Below are 15,577 nucleotides of genomic sequence, written 5' to 3'. Positions count from 1 at the left end.
AAAAGCAAATGTTAACAACGACTTTGAGAAGCGTTAAAGCCCAGCAGCTTCCCTGCCCCCCGGCCTCCCCCAGCCCGCAACGCCCGAGAGACCAGCACCGGTTCTCCCATTCAAAATGGGAGCGAGAGCCACGCTGGGAGCGCTTCAGCAGCGCCCACTGGAAAGGGAAAAAAAAAAAGGGGGGGAGGTGAAATGGGGAAAATTAAAACAAAAACGGGGCTAAAAAGGGGGCATTTTGATGCATTTTTGGCTCACGGTGAGAGGTTTGCCTCTCTCTGAGCAGCAAATCGAGACTTGTTTTCCTGCCGGCATTTCAACTTTGCATCCCCCTGCCCCGAGCAGCCACCCCTCCCACCGCGCCCGCGGGAGGGAAAAACCCAAACCCCAAAACCTTCTGCGAGGGACCGGCGGAAATCAGTCCGCGCTAAAAAATAAATAAATAAGATAAATGACAATGCCCATCGATCGCTGCGGATTTTCAAGCTGGAGGGAGAGGGGAAAAAAAAAACCCGACCCGGCGGTACCTGCGGAGAGGGGAGAGGAGCCGCCTGCGCGCCTGGCCGCGGTGCCCGCACCGGCAGCTGCCGGAGCGGTGCGGTGCGTGTCCGTGTGTCCCCGTGTCCGTGTGTCCCCGTGTCCGTGTGGCCGTGTGCGCGCCCGCGTGCGTGGCCGTGGGGGCGAGCCCCTCGCCGCCCTTACCGGAGCCCTGGGCGCGGGTCCCTGTGCCGCTGCCCGGCGCTGCCCCGCCGTGCCCGCCCGCCGGCGCGGAGGATGCGCGGCTCCGGCTCCGCCGCTCACTCCGCCTCGGCCATCGCCGCCGCTGCTCCGCTCCTCCGGGCTGAGCACCCAAATTTCTCTGCCCAATATTCCGACCGCCGCTATACAACAAAAGCTTTCTCTTTACCAAGACAGTAGTAATACGTCCCAGGGTAAACCGGATGTGAAATAGGCTGTGACTTCATGCCAGAGAGATTTTATTTTAGAAAGGAAGGTGGTACCAAGCTCTCATCTAGAGACCAATCCGCCCATTTTTTATATGCAGCACAATTTAACTTCCAGTGCTCTCGCCCTAATCCCTTTCTCTCAGGCTGCAGACTCAAATCCTTCTACAATCTGCAGCATTATTATTACTGTGGGGGGAGGCTGCACGGCCGGGGGAGGCTGCGCTGAGCATCTTTAGACACTTGCAGTTAACAAAACAGTCTATTTTAAGGGTCGTACATTAAAAATATAACTGATCTGAGTTAGCGTTCGACCTTTGATCGAATATTTAGTCGCGGTATAAATATGAATGAGGGCTGGCTAGGGGTGTAGAGGATGCAGCACTACGCGCTGGTGCCTATAGACTGTCTGTACCCATAGGGACCTGGCGGCAGCCCGTGGCCATAGGCAGTCGGGGGCAGAGATGCTGTGCAATTCTAATTAAACGCAGGTAACACGCATTTTGGGCGAGGCGCGCGGGAGCTCAGCCCCAGGACGCGGTGGCTCTCCGCACTTCCACACGCCCGTGGCCGGCAAGTTTGCCCCGGGACTCGGCCGAGGGCTGTCCGTGCTCGGGGGCTGCCCCCGCACCTCCCCTGTCCCCGCGGGGCCGGGGCCGGTTCAGCCCAGCCCAGCCCAGCCGGAGCCCGCCCGGTCCCGCGGCACTGGGGGCGCTCCGGCCGCCCCGGCCCCGCCGTGCCCGCCGAGGGCTCGGTTCTGCCTCCCCCGGGCAGCGCCCGCTCCCCTCGGGCCGAGCGGGCCCGGCGGGGCCGGCGCTGCGGGAAACCGGACAAAGTTGGACGCATCAGGTCCGGGGAGGTGCCGGGGTGCGGGGAGAGCCGGGCAGCGCTCACCTGCCCACCGCAGGTTATCGTGCCTTCGGCTGAGGCACCGGCACCAGCTCCGAGCCTTCTGCGGAGATGTCAGGCACTGCGAACCGCACGAACTGCGCGGTCAGCTGTCCTAGCTCCGCTTAATGGAAAGAGAAAATGAAGTCCTTCGTCAACAGTATCTGTTCCTCATAAAGCACTACCAGCATCCTCGGGGTGAAAAAAAGTTCCCGTATCACATGCACCTACTGGATTTCAAATTCTGTCTACTTTCCCTCTTCTCCTCTCAATGCCATCACCGATTCAATTTCTGTTCCCTCCTATAGTGCTGCTCCAAGGGGGGTCAAAATCCATACATCTTGTCAGAGATAACCTGAATTGGTATCTTATGTTACAGTTAAGCTGTTGCAAGCTTTATCCAGATTTTTAAATCAAATGTTGCACATTCTGTACATCCTCATGGAATGTGTGATCTGTTTGTCTCTGTAGCAGCACAGGAAGGATTTGATTTGACCCAAGAAACCAATGACATTCATAGCTAAGGCTGGCAATAACTTCCAAGGTGGCAGTCATTTTGGATAAGTGCCTGACATAACAGTCTAAACACTGCAATGATTTCCCTAAGCACAAGGAAAATAGAAATTTTGTTTATCAAATTCCTCTAGTGCACCAAGTTCAGCCAGTCATTATGATCAGCATTGAATAGCCACAGGTTATTTTAAAGACTTGCAATGGACTTTTTCTGAGTTTCCTGACATTTCCAATGTAGCTCATCTTGTTTTGGATCAAGGTTGTTAGCAGTGCATAGAAAAGTAGGGAACAGGAAAACCTTCCCAAGGAAATTATAAGTACTGACTTTTCAAACCACTAGTGCATGGACACACTCTCAGTGGCTAGAGTGCATATTTTCCAAATATGCAAAGTTTTCACCTTCATTTGCTCTTAGCTAACACAATTTACTATGTTTTTGTTCTTCCGCTGAAGCATAAGAGGGTTTTGCTTAAGCAACAAGTAAACTGAGATCCTCAGCTGAGTACACTGTATGTATGTGTCTGCTTTGTAGCTGGACAGACAGATGGACTGAAAAGTGAATGATTGAATGGCCAGAGGTTTGGGTACCTCTGTGCGCTAAAATCCAAGCAAGTGGACAGCTGAAATAGTTTCAGTGCCCATGAGACATAGCCTTGCATCCTATAGTTTTCTTGACTTATCTTAATTAGTATATAAAAAATGGCAACTAGTTTTAGTTTAGTAAAGTGTCAAGGGTTACACAGGATAGTCTTTGCCTCCATGGGCACAATTGCTGCGTGACAAAGGATAATATGTTTTTCTGAGTTCTCACTGGGTGAAAATATTAACCTAAAATTGGAAGTTGCTCATTCTCTCTCTAATTCTCATCTGCTCAGAAAGTAGGACAAAACTATTTTTCCTCCATGGCTGAGATTCCTGTCCATCAGTGCTCACACATAACCCAGATTTTCCCTCTTCCTTTCAAAGGCTGTTATCACAGTTATCATGTCATTCCATAGTAAACGCTAAAAATATTTGGATGTAATCAAACAAATAGGCTGTTTTATGATGGTTTATGGTATCAAAATAACTGCTTTTTAAGAAAAAAACTAAAAGAAAATAGAATTTGTTTTTACCAGCAGACATGCTCTTTTGAAGCACAAATGCTTTGAAGCACAAATGTCTTTCAATTCTTACTTTTTCCCTTTCCCATCCAAGTTCCACTGATCTAATCCGTGTATGACTTAGGGTAATGCATTTATCAAATAAGTCCATCTGTGGATTGCAGGCATCTGTCTCAGGAGGATATGTTTGAAAATCCAAGCTGTATATAGGAATGTGTATAGTCCCAGTGAGTCTGAGGGTCGTGTGATTTCATCCTGGAACAAGTTGTTCCAATGGGAAAGGCAGGAGGAGTTTGAACCCAGGTAACTGTTCTGGCTGCAGGGAACAGCCTCGGGGATGTGCATCTCCCACGGGTTTAGTCACCTTTGAAAAAGGAAGATGTCAAGCAGACCCATGTTTTTCCAAGCCAGCTTTAGGACTCCATAAAGTTTTCTGATAGAGTCTGTGTCACTCATGTTACATGGGAATGTAGAGCTAAATCCTTTAAAAACAATACTGTTAAATCTAAACAGTCAGCCAAAATGAACTTGGCACAGTTCCTCTGTGCAATGCTTTGAACCTTGATGTTAGTGCAAGTGATTAGTAGCAATGAAGTTAAACCAATTGAATCCTAATTTGGCAAAATATATTTGTTAGATGATGGATTAAAATTGACATAGAGAAGTATTTTTAAAGTAGTTAGAACTACTTTGCTTCTGAATTTCTAGTAAGCATTTTTTGAAGTCTGGCCTATTCCTTTGGTGCCTGCACCCTCTGTGTATGTGTGTGTGTGTATAATATATATAGTAGTTAAATAGGTCACCAGGAAAGAATACTTTTTTGCAGTGTTGTGGTTTTTATCATGTTGTTCTTTGTGTGTACAAAATATACATCTGTTTTATTTTAGTTTAGGAGCATATATAAGATAACTGAAATTCCAAAGCAGAATGCTTTGACACAGTGTGTCCTGAATAGCCAAGGGATTTGAATAAAGCAAATGAAACTCAGAGATTTACTGGCATACAGGAGATCAGATGAAGAATTAAAACAGAAAGGCCATCTGCTCCAAAGCTTTGAACACTGTTATTTACAAGTCCTGGAAATATTCTGTAAAATATATGACTCCAATTTGATTTCTAATTTAATGTGTTTCCAAAATATATCGAAGCATAGCTGTTGACCTCTTGGGAGACATAATGAAATGCAATGGCCTAACTCCCCCCCCTTTAATTTACAGGCACAGTAAAGAAAATAGGACATATACTTATCAGCTAGTGGTGCTTTTGTGGTTTTTTTCTTAAAAGGCAAGTGATGATATAAAAAAAGTTCACTCTCTTTATGTCTCTTTCATTTTACAGTAAGGTTTTATTTATCGCCTCTTTCCTCTCCAAACAGTTATTAGAAAGAGAAAAAAAAGTAGAAACTTCCAGGGAAATACGAACAAGAACCTTCCTGAAAACAAGTTTCACTGTTTTCAAAGAGTCAATCTAAGTTACAATCTCCATTAAGGACATATGAATGTTCTTTCTAGATCTGTGTTGCAAATTGGAAGTGGCACTTCTTTGAACCCATTATCTATTAAAAATGGAATAAAGATGTAAAATAGCCGATGCCCAGAAACTTAGAGATGATGATTTTCTCTTTAGTTTTAAAGTCTTCAAGTACAGTATTTCAAACAGAAAACCCAGTTACTGACAAGTTTCTCAGATTTTCTAATCCACAGACAGCAGTTTATTATGCCTTGCCGTGCTCTTGCCAAACATCACCATGAAATTTAATCTATAAAGTCAGAAATGGAGAATTCTTTCCTAAATAATAATAGGATTTCTTGTTTGATGTCAGAAAGAAGGAATGGGATAATAATCTGTTTTCTAAAAAAACCCACTGTGGAATTAATGAAAACCACCAAAAAGAACAAAAGTTACAACCGGGATCTTGTGGGGATTACAGAGGACTTGTAAATCCAGTGGTGATCCTTGACAAGATCGTTTGCAGGAGGCTTTTCCTCCAGCAGCTGCATTTCTCTGCAGTGCAATTCTCCCACACTCTAACTCTCTGCTGCTGCTCAGGTGCAACTGGATTAGAACTCTCCAGTTTCCTGGAGCTCTCAGGGCACAGACTCAGTTGACCCCCCACCACCAGGAAGATCTCCCTCCAAAAGGGAGGAGTGTGCTCCTGGCATCGTGGGGAGAAGGTCAATCAGTTACCTGTCAAAAATGAGGCAATCATTTTGGGTTTACTGTCCTTCCCATACTGCAGTTGTAAGGAAAGATTTGTTTAGAACTCAGATCTCAGAGTTATGACTTGTGGTTTGATACACTTAATGACAGTTCATTTTCCTATGGACCAATGAAGTCACCTGTAATTTCATATTGTCTTAAAGAACACTCTGTAGCAAATGTGGATAGAGCCTTCCCAAATCTTCGTTCGCGAAGCCTCGCCATGATGATAAAGAACACTATTGATCCATAAGAGTGATTTTCCCTAAAATTGGATAGGATAAAAATCTGTGTAAGGAGCCGTTCTAGGTTATTCAGAGTTCATGAAGGTTGGTACTTTTTTTCTTTAAAAAATTTATTAAACTATACAATGTTTAGTGCATTAATAAGCCCTCGATATTAATTATTTGTGGATAAAGGAAATGAGTGACTATGAGAAGAATGTGAGCAAACTAAAATAAATATTTACAGAGGTAGAAACGACAAAATATACTTTAAAAAATTAGGAAAAGAATAAGTGAGAAAAACTTCAGTTCAGCACTGTCATATAAATATTTGCCTTTGATTGAACTAAAATATGTAGCGTCAAACTATCTCAACCTGTATTCAGAGAGATGCTTAAAACATGTTTAAATCCATCCCTTTTCAGCCAAATGTTTAAGACTCCACTTAATGACATGGGTCATAAATATTCTTAAACTTAAATGAGTCCCACCAGGCTGAATTTTACTGCTTTGCTGCTTTGGAAGCCAAATACCCTGCTGACTTCTGAGGTGCTCCGAGGTTCATTGAGTTTCTCTTCGTGTCTTGGTGCCTTTATGTGGAATGAGAAAGATGCAACCTGTGAAGTTCAACTCGTCCAAATTCCTGGAGGTTCTGGTGAGTGCAGTGCTGAGCTGAAGCTTTCCTGCAAACACCCTTTTGAAGGCCCAGAAAACTTTGTAAAGCAAAGGTAACACACATATTGACTTGGCAAGTGCTGGTTCCCACCCCCAGTTAGAAGCACACAGTGTCTGGTTCACCCACTCCTCCTGCCACGATGCCTTCCTCACTCAGAGAGGATGACAGGGAGGCTCCTCAGGTGCCTTCCTCACTCAGAGAGGATTACAGGGAGGCTCCTGGGGTGTTTTCTCTGCCAGTTGGGTGCCCCATGTGCTTCCTGACTGCTGATGCCACTGCTAGAGCTGTGCTTGCCCAACTGCACTTGCTGTCAGAGCACCCTTGTGCACACTGTCCTCCTCCCAAGGCTGAAATCAGCTGTAGAAACAGCCAAGGAAACATTAAGTGATATTCATATTTTCAAATTTAACTTTTGTGTGATGTGCTTAATGTGAAAAATCCAAAGGCAATCAGGCATAGCAAATACAGATGGGGAATACACTGGGGCAATCATTAACAAAGGGGTGCATGGTATGATTTTCAGTTTGGCCTTTTCACACTTCTCTTTTAAGGTTCTTATCCAAAAGATCCTGACAACTCTTCTGCATTTTTTTCTCTTTAAAAATAATTTGTGTTTGGTTTTATACCTCTTGAAATTACATAGAAAAAACCTGGGTGATTTTTGCAGACCTGCAGTGCTGGGAAGTTGAAGCTCCAGGTGTTAGTGGGAGACATTTAGAGGCACTATAAGAGCAGGGTGGGGGAGAGACAAGCTTCTCTTCTGCCCAGGGTTCCTTGTTCCTGTGCATTTGGCTTCTCAGGTGGGTTTCTCCTGATTTATTCTCTGGTTTATGTTACTTGGTTTTACTGTTACAGATTAAATCATGATTTATATGTTTTGAATTTTCTTGCAGAGCCCCCAGTGTTAGTCAGGCAGAACTGAAATTTTGATGTTGCCTAGGGAGCTGCTTGATGAACTTTTAATTTTTTTCTTGCTTATTGAACCATACTGATTCAATTACATTTCCTGTTCCATCTATTTCATTCATAGAAAAATATCTCACAGTTGTGATGTTTATATGGCAAGCTTTGCAACACAAAATTTGCATGTACAATAAATAGTTTACATGTGTGCTTATATTAGGAAATTATTGTTTTCATTCTGAAGCAGATAAAATAAACACTGGACTATAAAGGCAACCCCCTCAAAAAATTAAAAATCAGTATTTTTTGGACATTATTAATGAATGCAAATATTAGTTAGAATTGAAACTGTTTTGTGATCTAATTCTGTCTCTTATTCTAAGGGAGAGTTATAGCAATACAACTGTTGAAGGTCTCTGTTAAATGCAACCAGTAGTTTCTCCTGTTGAGAAGTATCAGCAGTTTTGGAGGTGTAAGGGTTGGCTTCTCACAGGTGTAAAGTGGCCTAGCTGAGCTGAGTTCAGCAGGGGGGACCTGTCCCTGCCCACCACCCTGCTCAGAGCAAGCAGGAATTGGTAAAAGCAGCCAGGCTTGCTCAGGTCAAATGTGAAAAGGTTTTTAACTGCATATGGAGCATGTTCAGCATCCAGAGTCTTTACCTGCTGTGTTTCTAAGAACATGAATGTTTACCCAGTCTTTGCAGCCTGGAGACTGGGATGCTCTTTTACCTCTACTGAGATTCCGTGTGCCAGAATTTGGGTTTGTTTTACAGCTTAAAGTGTTACTTATGAAAATTATGATGTGTGTCTGCATAGAAACAGTGCCTCTTAGGTCAGTACTGGTTTCATAAAAAGGGGTATTGAGTCTTTTCTCTTTTTATTGCTGCCAACCAAGAGCAAAGCAATTGAGGTTTGAGGACATTTGGGCCAGCAGTTACTGGTGTGACTGGGAGGGAAACTACTTTTTCACTGGTGTTAGTTCTGCTGTGGGGCCTCTGGTGGTCTAGTGGTTAGGGTGCAGGACTCTCACCGCTGCGTCCCGGGTTCGATTCCCGGCCCCCTGGGCAGATGGAGCTCGTCAGCCCTGTGTGGCAATCCATCTAAGAGAAGGTCACTCTAAACAAACCTACGTCCTGGGGCCCTCACTGCCACTGTCCAAGCTTGCTCGGCCCCGGCAGATGAACCTCAGGATTAAAGGGTGGGCTCAGTTCAGCGCACGCTGGGTCTCACCTAAAAAATCCACTGCGCAGGCTCAAAGGGTAATGACCTTTCCCAAATCTTCGCTCGCGAAGACTGGCCATTATTAGTTCTGCTGTGGGGAAAAGGGCTCTGTATTTTTGAGAGTAATTTGCTGGTATGGTTGTGGAACCATCTTCTCTATTACTGCTGTCTACACTTAGTGAAGAGAATGAGCGTGCACAGGCTTTGAATGATGAAATGTTTTTATTAACAACATTTCAAGGACTGACAAAAAGTTATCTGACTCTCATTTTGTGGTAAGGTAGGAACTAAAGGAGACAATTGTTCATTTTCAAAGCAAACCCCTGCCTTTAACCCTGGGTTGTTAAAGGCAGGGTTCATCCAACCCATCTTTAGCTGTGACTAATTAGATCCCTCAAGTCTCACGTGGACCATTTGTAATCAAGGAAAAGTGAGAGATTCCCCCACAATAATAGTAAACATCAGCTAAAACTTAGTTGCATAAGTGCAATAAAGGATTGTAAAGTCAGAACTATAGAAAATTGCTGCTGTTTTGCAGTGTTTTTGGTGGGTTGTGCTTTTTACGTTTTTAAAATTTGTATTTGATCAAATGAGAGTTTGAGAAAATTAAGCAACACAACAGTATGTTGATACTGAGCCATGTGTGATGCTGTGGCAATATCCTCCATTTTTTCAGGACAAAAACCCCAGCCATGTTGGTCTCGGAGATCTCTTGAGAGTGGAACTCCTTCCCTCCTTGCACACGGAGTATCGTGTGGCCTTTTGAAGCAAACCTGGCTATTCCTATTTGCTGCATTTTGATCACATCAGGGAGGAGTCTTGGAACATGAAAAGCCAAATCATTGCAAATTAAACATAACCAGATGATAGTCTCCAGGTGTGTATCTGATATGGTCCAGGAGCTAATGGATGTTCAACCTATGGGGCCAGACAAGAAGTAACCTCTCAAAATGCCCCAGGGGTGGGTGATGATCCACAGCATCAGCTGCTTACCCCAGGATACTCCATCTACTCCTTTATGGTACCTGGGAATGCAAAGCCAGCCCATGAGAATTACATATCATACATTCTATTTTACATTAATTCACTTTCTTTTGCTGTGTGTTTGAGAATGATATTATTGATATTAGCCATGCCAATACCCCTGTCCCCAACCCCCAGAATTCTTTTAGGGAGTGGACCTGCCTGTGTAAGGCTGTGCCAGCTGTGGTTTCCCTGAGTTACCAACATCCTATGGAGTTCTGTCTTTTTTCTTTTTTTTTTCCCTTCTTTCCCCTGCAAGAACAAGCCTTGGCTGTGTAGAATAGTCACTGCTGTCCCTGTCAGCAGACCTGCTCATTGTCCGAAGCATATTGACTGCACAGGATTTTCAATAGGGTCCTAATACCAGTTTCACTTTTCCCTTCCCTGCTGTATACTGGCATTTTTGTCTGTGTTGTTAGGAAAAATGATATCAATCATGCAGATTTATTGGGCAAGTACAGTTGAGCAGTTTGGCAAGACTCCTTTAATTTCTTGGGTTTTGATTTTTTACATATCAAAAAGTACAAGTTTTACAAACTTGGACTCCCTTGATAATTACTTAAACCAGCCCAAAGTCAGTGTGAAATAGCATGTGCCAAAAGCTCGGGGTTTGCCTAGTTTTGAGACATCTTTAGTGAAGAAACACAGGTTATATGGTTTCACAGCTGTTAGCCTCTTATTTCTTTTGTAAGTTTTGAGTTATTAAAAATATACAAAATTAGAAAAAGGATGCAAACTAAATATAATTACTGTTGTATAGCAAACAATATTGTTCCCAACAATGAACAGAAAAAAATTCTAGTTGAAAAAAAAGTGTGCTAAAATTGGATTATAACTTAGAGTATCATTTACCCAAATAGATTTTACAGAGTTATAAAGAAAAATGTTTTTTGTGATTAGGGTGAATGAATGCATTTATTTCAGTATACCAAGTTAACACCTTTAGAGTGACAGAAAAGCTATTTAAAGGACCACTACAATGAAGAATGACTGACAATATGGAGTAGTACAGAGGGGACCTCATTAGTTTTTTACAGGAGGAAGAAATTTGAAAGCTAAAGCTTTCAGAGGGCAAGAGTCAGGCAATGTAACAAGGAAGTCCTTGTCTGTTCACCTACTACACAGCAACTATTGCAGTCGAAATGCAAGTGAGATGTGTCTGAAGATACTGTAGAGAAATGTGAAATATGTTTGTAAAATGGCCTATCCTCACAGAATTATCTGTTACAGAGTGTAACATATAAAAGCAAAGATGGAGACAGAGCTGTCCTGGTAATGAGTAATAAGCAAATACTTTTTTACTATAAGGCATTTTTGTTTTATAGTAACGATGGTATCATGGTAAGAATTAAATATCAACATCAGATGCTCTTATGTCACTGATACAGTAGGAACAGCTTGGAAGGCTTTTTCATGCAGTAATTTGGAAGCTGTGCTTTACAGTAGGTAGTGAAGCTATTAAGCAATAGTAAGGATTCAAAACTAAACAAGTATTTCAGGCAACTGCACTAAATCTGCATTAAAAATTATATACATTTAAAACAAAAACCCAACAACAACGAACTACCACAGAACTAAATTTGTCAAAGCTCTTTACATTTGCTGGAAAATACACTGGACTCTTCCCTTGTTATAACCACATAAGAGAATTTGTCCACTGAAGTGACAGGGGACAGGCAATTAATAGGAATGCACAAAAGGCAAAACCCCTTCCACTTGTCTGAACACAGGTTTACTGCAGTGGAGAAAAAATATTAAACCAATGAAAACTGTAATCTTTAAAAGATCCTGAGGGCTGAATTGTCATGCTTTCCATGTCTGACCTTCAAATATAGTATCTACATGTATTTTCTTCTCTTTGATAATTCTCTCAGGCTTTTTATTGTAGCACACAACAGCGCCATGAAAGAGGGGTATTTTATGCCCTGCCATCTCTGCTAGGATGTCTTATTTCAGTGTCCATTGCCTCACCAGCAGGCAGGCTGGGGCCCAGCATGGCCTGTGCTCAGGGCTGGTGCTTCAGGAGGGGAGCAGGGCTCTGGACCCTCAGCTTGGCACAACTGCAGGAGCAGCTGGGACAGCTGGGGGGGTCCATGCATTGGTGTTCATGTTCCAAGGGTACAGTCATGACACAAACTTGCTTAGTGAAAGAAATTTGGTAATAAAAAGTATCCCAAGAAAAAGAGAGGCGAGGCATCCTTCCAGAGAAGGATGAGCAGAGGTGTAAGACCCCAGGAGGAGAAGCAAGGTGTGAGACATGGTCTGGCTGCAGCTGTGGCTCTTTGAAAATATGGCTGGTGGGGAGCTGAGTTAGAACACACTGGTCCTATACACAGTTGTTAGACCTTTGGATTACACATGTGCTTCTGAATTAAGCTGAGAATAGATCTAACCAGGAAAATGTTTTGTGGATCTTGCTGTAACAAAACGTGGAGAACTGAAAGTCAAAGCTATGAAACTAAAATTTGGAAAAAATTTGCAGCACTATTAATGGGTCTGGTCTTGAACTTTGCATCCCTCATTTTTGTAAGCCATAATGTTTGTTAAATTCCTCTACAGAAATTGCTCTTTCAAAGAGCATTAACATTATGTAATTTTAATACATGCATTATATGCTCAATTCCTAGTCTTAACCTCCTAGCACCATTCTTCAGTTCTTAATATGTTTAGTTAAAGAAGTTATACAGTGCTAGAGATGTAGTAACTCTCTGCCATGGATGAGTTACAGAAACCATTGAATATTCCAAACATTTATTTATATTGTGACACTTCTCATCAACTCAGAATTTGCAATTGTTTGCTTTTACTCAAAAATCAGCAAGTAACCCAAGGTTTTCTGAAATTCAGTGTTGTGGCATATGACAGTCAATGTTTAGCTATGACAAAGGATTGAGATTTTATTCTTGGCCTGGTTTTGATGGCATAACTGTAGTTGCATTTATATATGATGCCCTAGGTTATTAAGGATCTCTCTAAATCAAAGCTCAGAGAGCTCAGTAAGTTTGATTTATCTTGGATGCTCATTAGGCAGAGAATGGGGATGCTCTTACTCTTAATGAATGCAGTTATAAGTGTCATTCCTGTCTCTGGGCCTTTTATGCCTCCTTCCAAAGCCTTGTGTTGGAATTCAGAGGAATTAATATATTGACTTGCTCAGGATATTGGGTCCCTTGTTGTGCTCCCACTTCAAAGCCTCTTTCAAGGATCTTCAGAAGATTAGCACCAGGCATGAGCAGACAGATAACCAACCTTCCCAGGAGAAATGGGCATGTCTTGCAGGAGCAGATTTGGGGGGTTGGTAATTGGGTTTTTTAGTAACACTATTAAGAAATCTATAAAAACTCATGCACTCAAAATATCCTAATTTCAGTGTCTCCAGGATTTCAAGTCATACCTCCTAGGCCTAAACAGGACAAGCATCAGTATTAAGTTGATCCTTACTTTTTCCAGCAAAATTATTATACTGCATCTACACTTTACTAACACAGCTTCTGACCAAACAACTCGTAACATTTAAAAAAACCCACATGAGTTTGTAAAGCAGATTTTTTGTAATCTGTGTGCATTCTTTTTAAAACAAGAAAAAAGTAAAATAAAATCCCTTCTCTTTTATTCTTCCTCTCAGTACCAGGAGACCTGCTGACATTCACATCCTGTTTTGTGAGATCCAGTCAATAAAGCCAGTAGGTAGGACAAAGCACAGGAACTGATATAAAATATGAAACTTCATTTCTATTCCTTTCCCTTGCACGTTCACATCTACAGACCAGTCGAACTTTTTTGTTTACAATTTTTTTTTGCCATGATTTTTCCTGTGACTGCTATATTTTTACCAAGTTCAAGGAAAAGGACTCTCCATGTACAGTATGAGAGTATTAACTGTCAATATCCATGATTTGTATGTTAAGACATAAAATGGAATGGATTGGCAAGCTTCTTCAGGGGGTTATTTCAGCAGCTCGATGAGATATCTGTTTGATCTTATTCTTTGATAAAACTCTGTAAAGCTGGACTCTCTGGGATCTGGAATTCTATGTTCAGGAGTTCACATTTCTGATAGATTAATCTGGTTCAGAGCATCCTAAAAGCATGTTGTGCTTTCAAAGAAAAACTGAACAATTCTTATAAAAGATTTTTTTAGCTCAAGGACATTATTATGGCAAGGAATAGTCTCTGCTCTGGCTATTCACTGTTGCCATACTTTATACACACATACAGGGGCTGTTGCTGGCAGCCAAAGGGCCAGGCAGCTGGCACAGCTGGGCACAGCTGTGGTTTGTGGTGGCTTCAAAGTGGCAGAGCTCCTCCCTTCCATGGCTGCAGGCACGGGGCAGTCCTGGAGCACAGGGCACAGCCTACACCAGGCTGCACACTGGAAAGGATTGCACACCAGTGGAGTCTGAAGTGCAACACAGCCTTGGCTTTTGCATCCCCAAGAGTCCTAGTACTGTACCAGCAGAGAGGTGTTACCACAGCTCCTCTGGCCAAGAGTCTCCCACTCCTGTAACCTGAGGGATCCAAGGGGATCATGTTTCCTCCCAGGCAGCTCATGGCTCACCCCCGGGGCTGTGTTTCCTGTTTGAAGGTTGCAGTGGTGGGCAGACTCTGAGATTCTTTGGGCTAAAAATATAGTTCTAAATTTAATGTCAATCTTATATTTCTAATATTTATTTCTATATCTAATATTGAGCAATGCATTAATACCAGGCTTTTGTGAGAAGTGACATTTTCTATAGGGTTGTTCTTTTGCTGATGTGCTCAGACATATTCCCAGGGAAACTGAGTTTTCTGGGCATATGGTAAGACTCAAATTAAAAAAAAAAAAGAACCCCCAAACAAACAAAAAGCACAGTGCCTAAAGATAAGGTCCAAATCTCCTAAGTGTTCTGGCAGCAGATGCCTCTAGCAGGATGCTGGGGCACACCAGCCTTATCTCAGAGATGCCACTGACAGAACTTGCAATAGTGTGATGCCTCCAAGTCTCGAAAACTTTCCAACCAATTGTGTCACCAAAACAACTGAAACAAAGAGGAAAAATGTTCAGTGATATCAAAGGCATAAAGATTTGCCTGATTGATTTTTAACCTGCTTAAAATATGAAGTCATGCAAGATCATATGTGAGGGCAGTGTAATGTAATTGAATCCATTTTGAGGAGCAGACATTGATAACAAAGGGGCTGGAAAAAGATTTTTCATATTCAAAGGGGCATCTACTTAAAACTTTCATTTTTAAGTCTTGTGAGACCTTCTGATGAGAGATACTTGTATACACTGGCTAAATGTACTGCAGAAATTGTAGCAGGTCTGGGTGTGATTGTGTAAACTGAATATCAGAAGTAGTTTATGGTCATGCTTTAAACAGACTATCAAGATTGCTTCTTTATTTAGGTTCTATCACGTTAGACATGGCAAACTCAAAATGTGAAGTAAAATGTGAGTAAATCCTTAAATGTCCCAGAGGTTCTCCGTTATTGTTAAAGTTCTATTAACGTAATAAAAGGGCAATCTTGCATGTGTCAGTAGGGTGTAGGCCCCGGTCTGTTTGTAAACTTATAATTGAATGTTGTTTTACATAAACATTTTTTTACAGCACAAAAGCATAACAGTATTAAGTGGAAAAATACCCTTTAAGACAGTCAAACCTACACATTTGCTAATGTACTCTCTTTGTAGGAAAAATTGATCAAGTTATTGTTGGCTTTTGAGGGGTTTTAAGAAAACTTGGCATTTAGTTTAAAACAAGTCTCCATTATCTCTGAATTACCTTTATTAACCTTTTCTTAGAATTAATAAAATGTCATTAAATTGTATGTTAACTACCCAACTCTTTATGTAATATTCCTCAGGTTAAAAGAGTGGGTGTTGTGACATCAGAGGGGTTTCTGT

General features: G+C 42.1%; 1 protein-coding gene across 4 annotated transcripts in view; it reads right to left on the bottom strand.

Moving 5' to 3' along the window:
- Positions 1-1,116, bottom strand: part of GABRA1 (gamma-aminobutyric acid type A receptor alpha1 subunit) — a 40,926-nt gene extending 39,810 nt beyond the window's left edge. Inside the window, exon 1 of one of the 4 annotated variants that reach the window (XM_017833877.1) lies at positions 700-1,116. The gene's annotated coding sequence lies outside the window, so the exon portion shown is untranslated. Of the gene's footprint in view, positions 1-255; positions 275-524; positions 637-699 lie in introns of those variants that run through there. The other 3 variants (XM_017833880.1, XM_017833881.1, XM_017833879.1) reach the window with 3 other exon arrangements.
- Between the last annotated feature and the right edge of the window lie 14,461 nt (positions 1,117-15,577).

Source organism: Lepidothrix coronata, unplaced genomic scaffold (genome assembly GCF_001604755.1).
Source record: "Lepidothrix coronata isolate B3197 unplaced genomic scaffold, Lepidothrix_coronata-1.0 Scaffold223, whole genome shotgun sequence".
NCBI classification, from domain to species: domain Eukaryota; kingdom Metazoa; phylum Chordata; class Aves; order Passeriformes; family Pipridae; genus Lepidothrix; species Lepidothrix coronata.
This window is presented reverse-complemented; position numbering and strand designations above follow the sequence as displayed.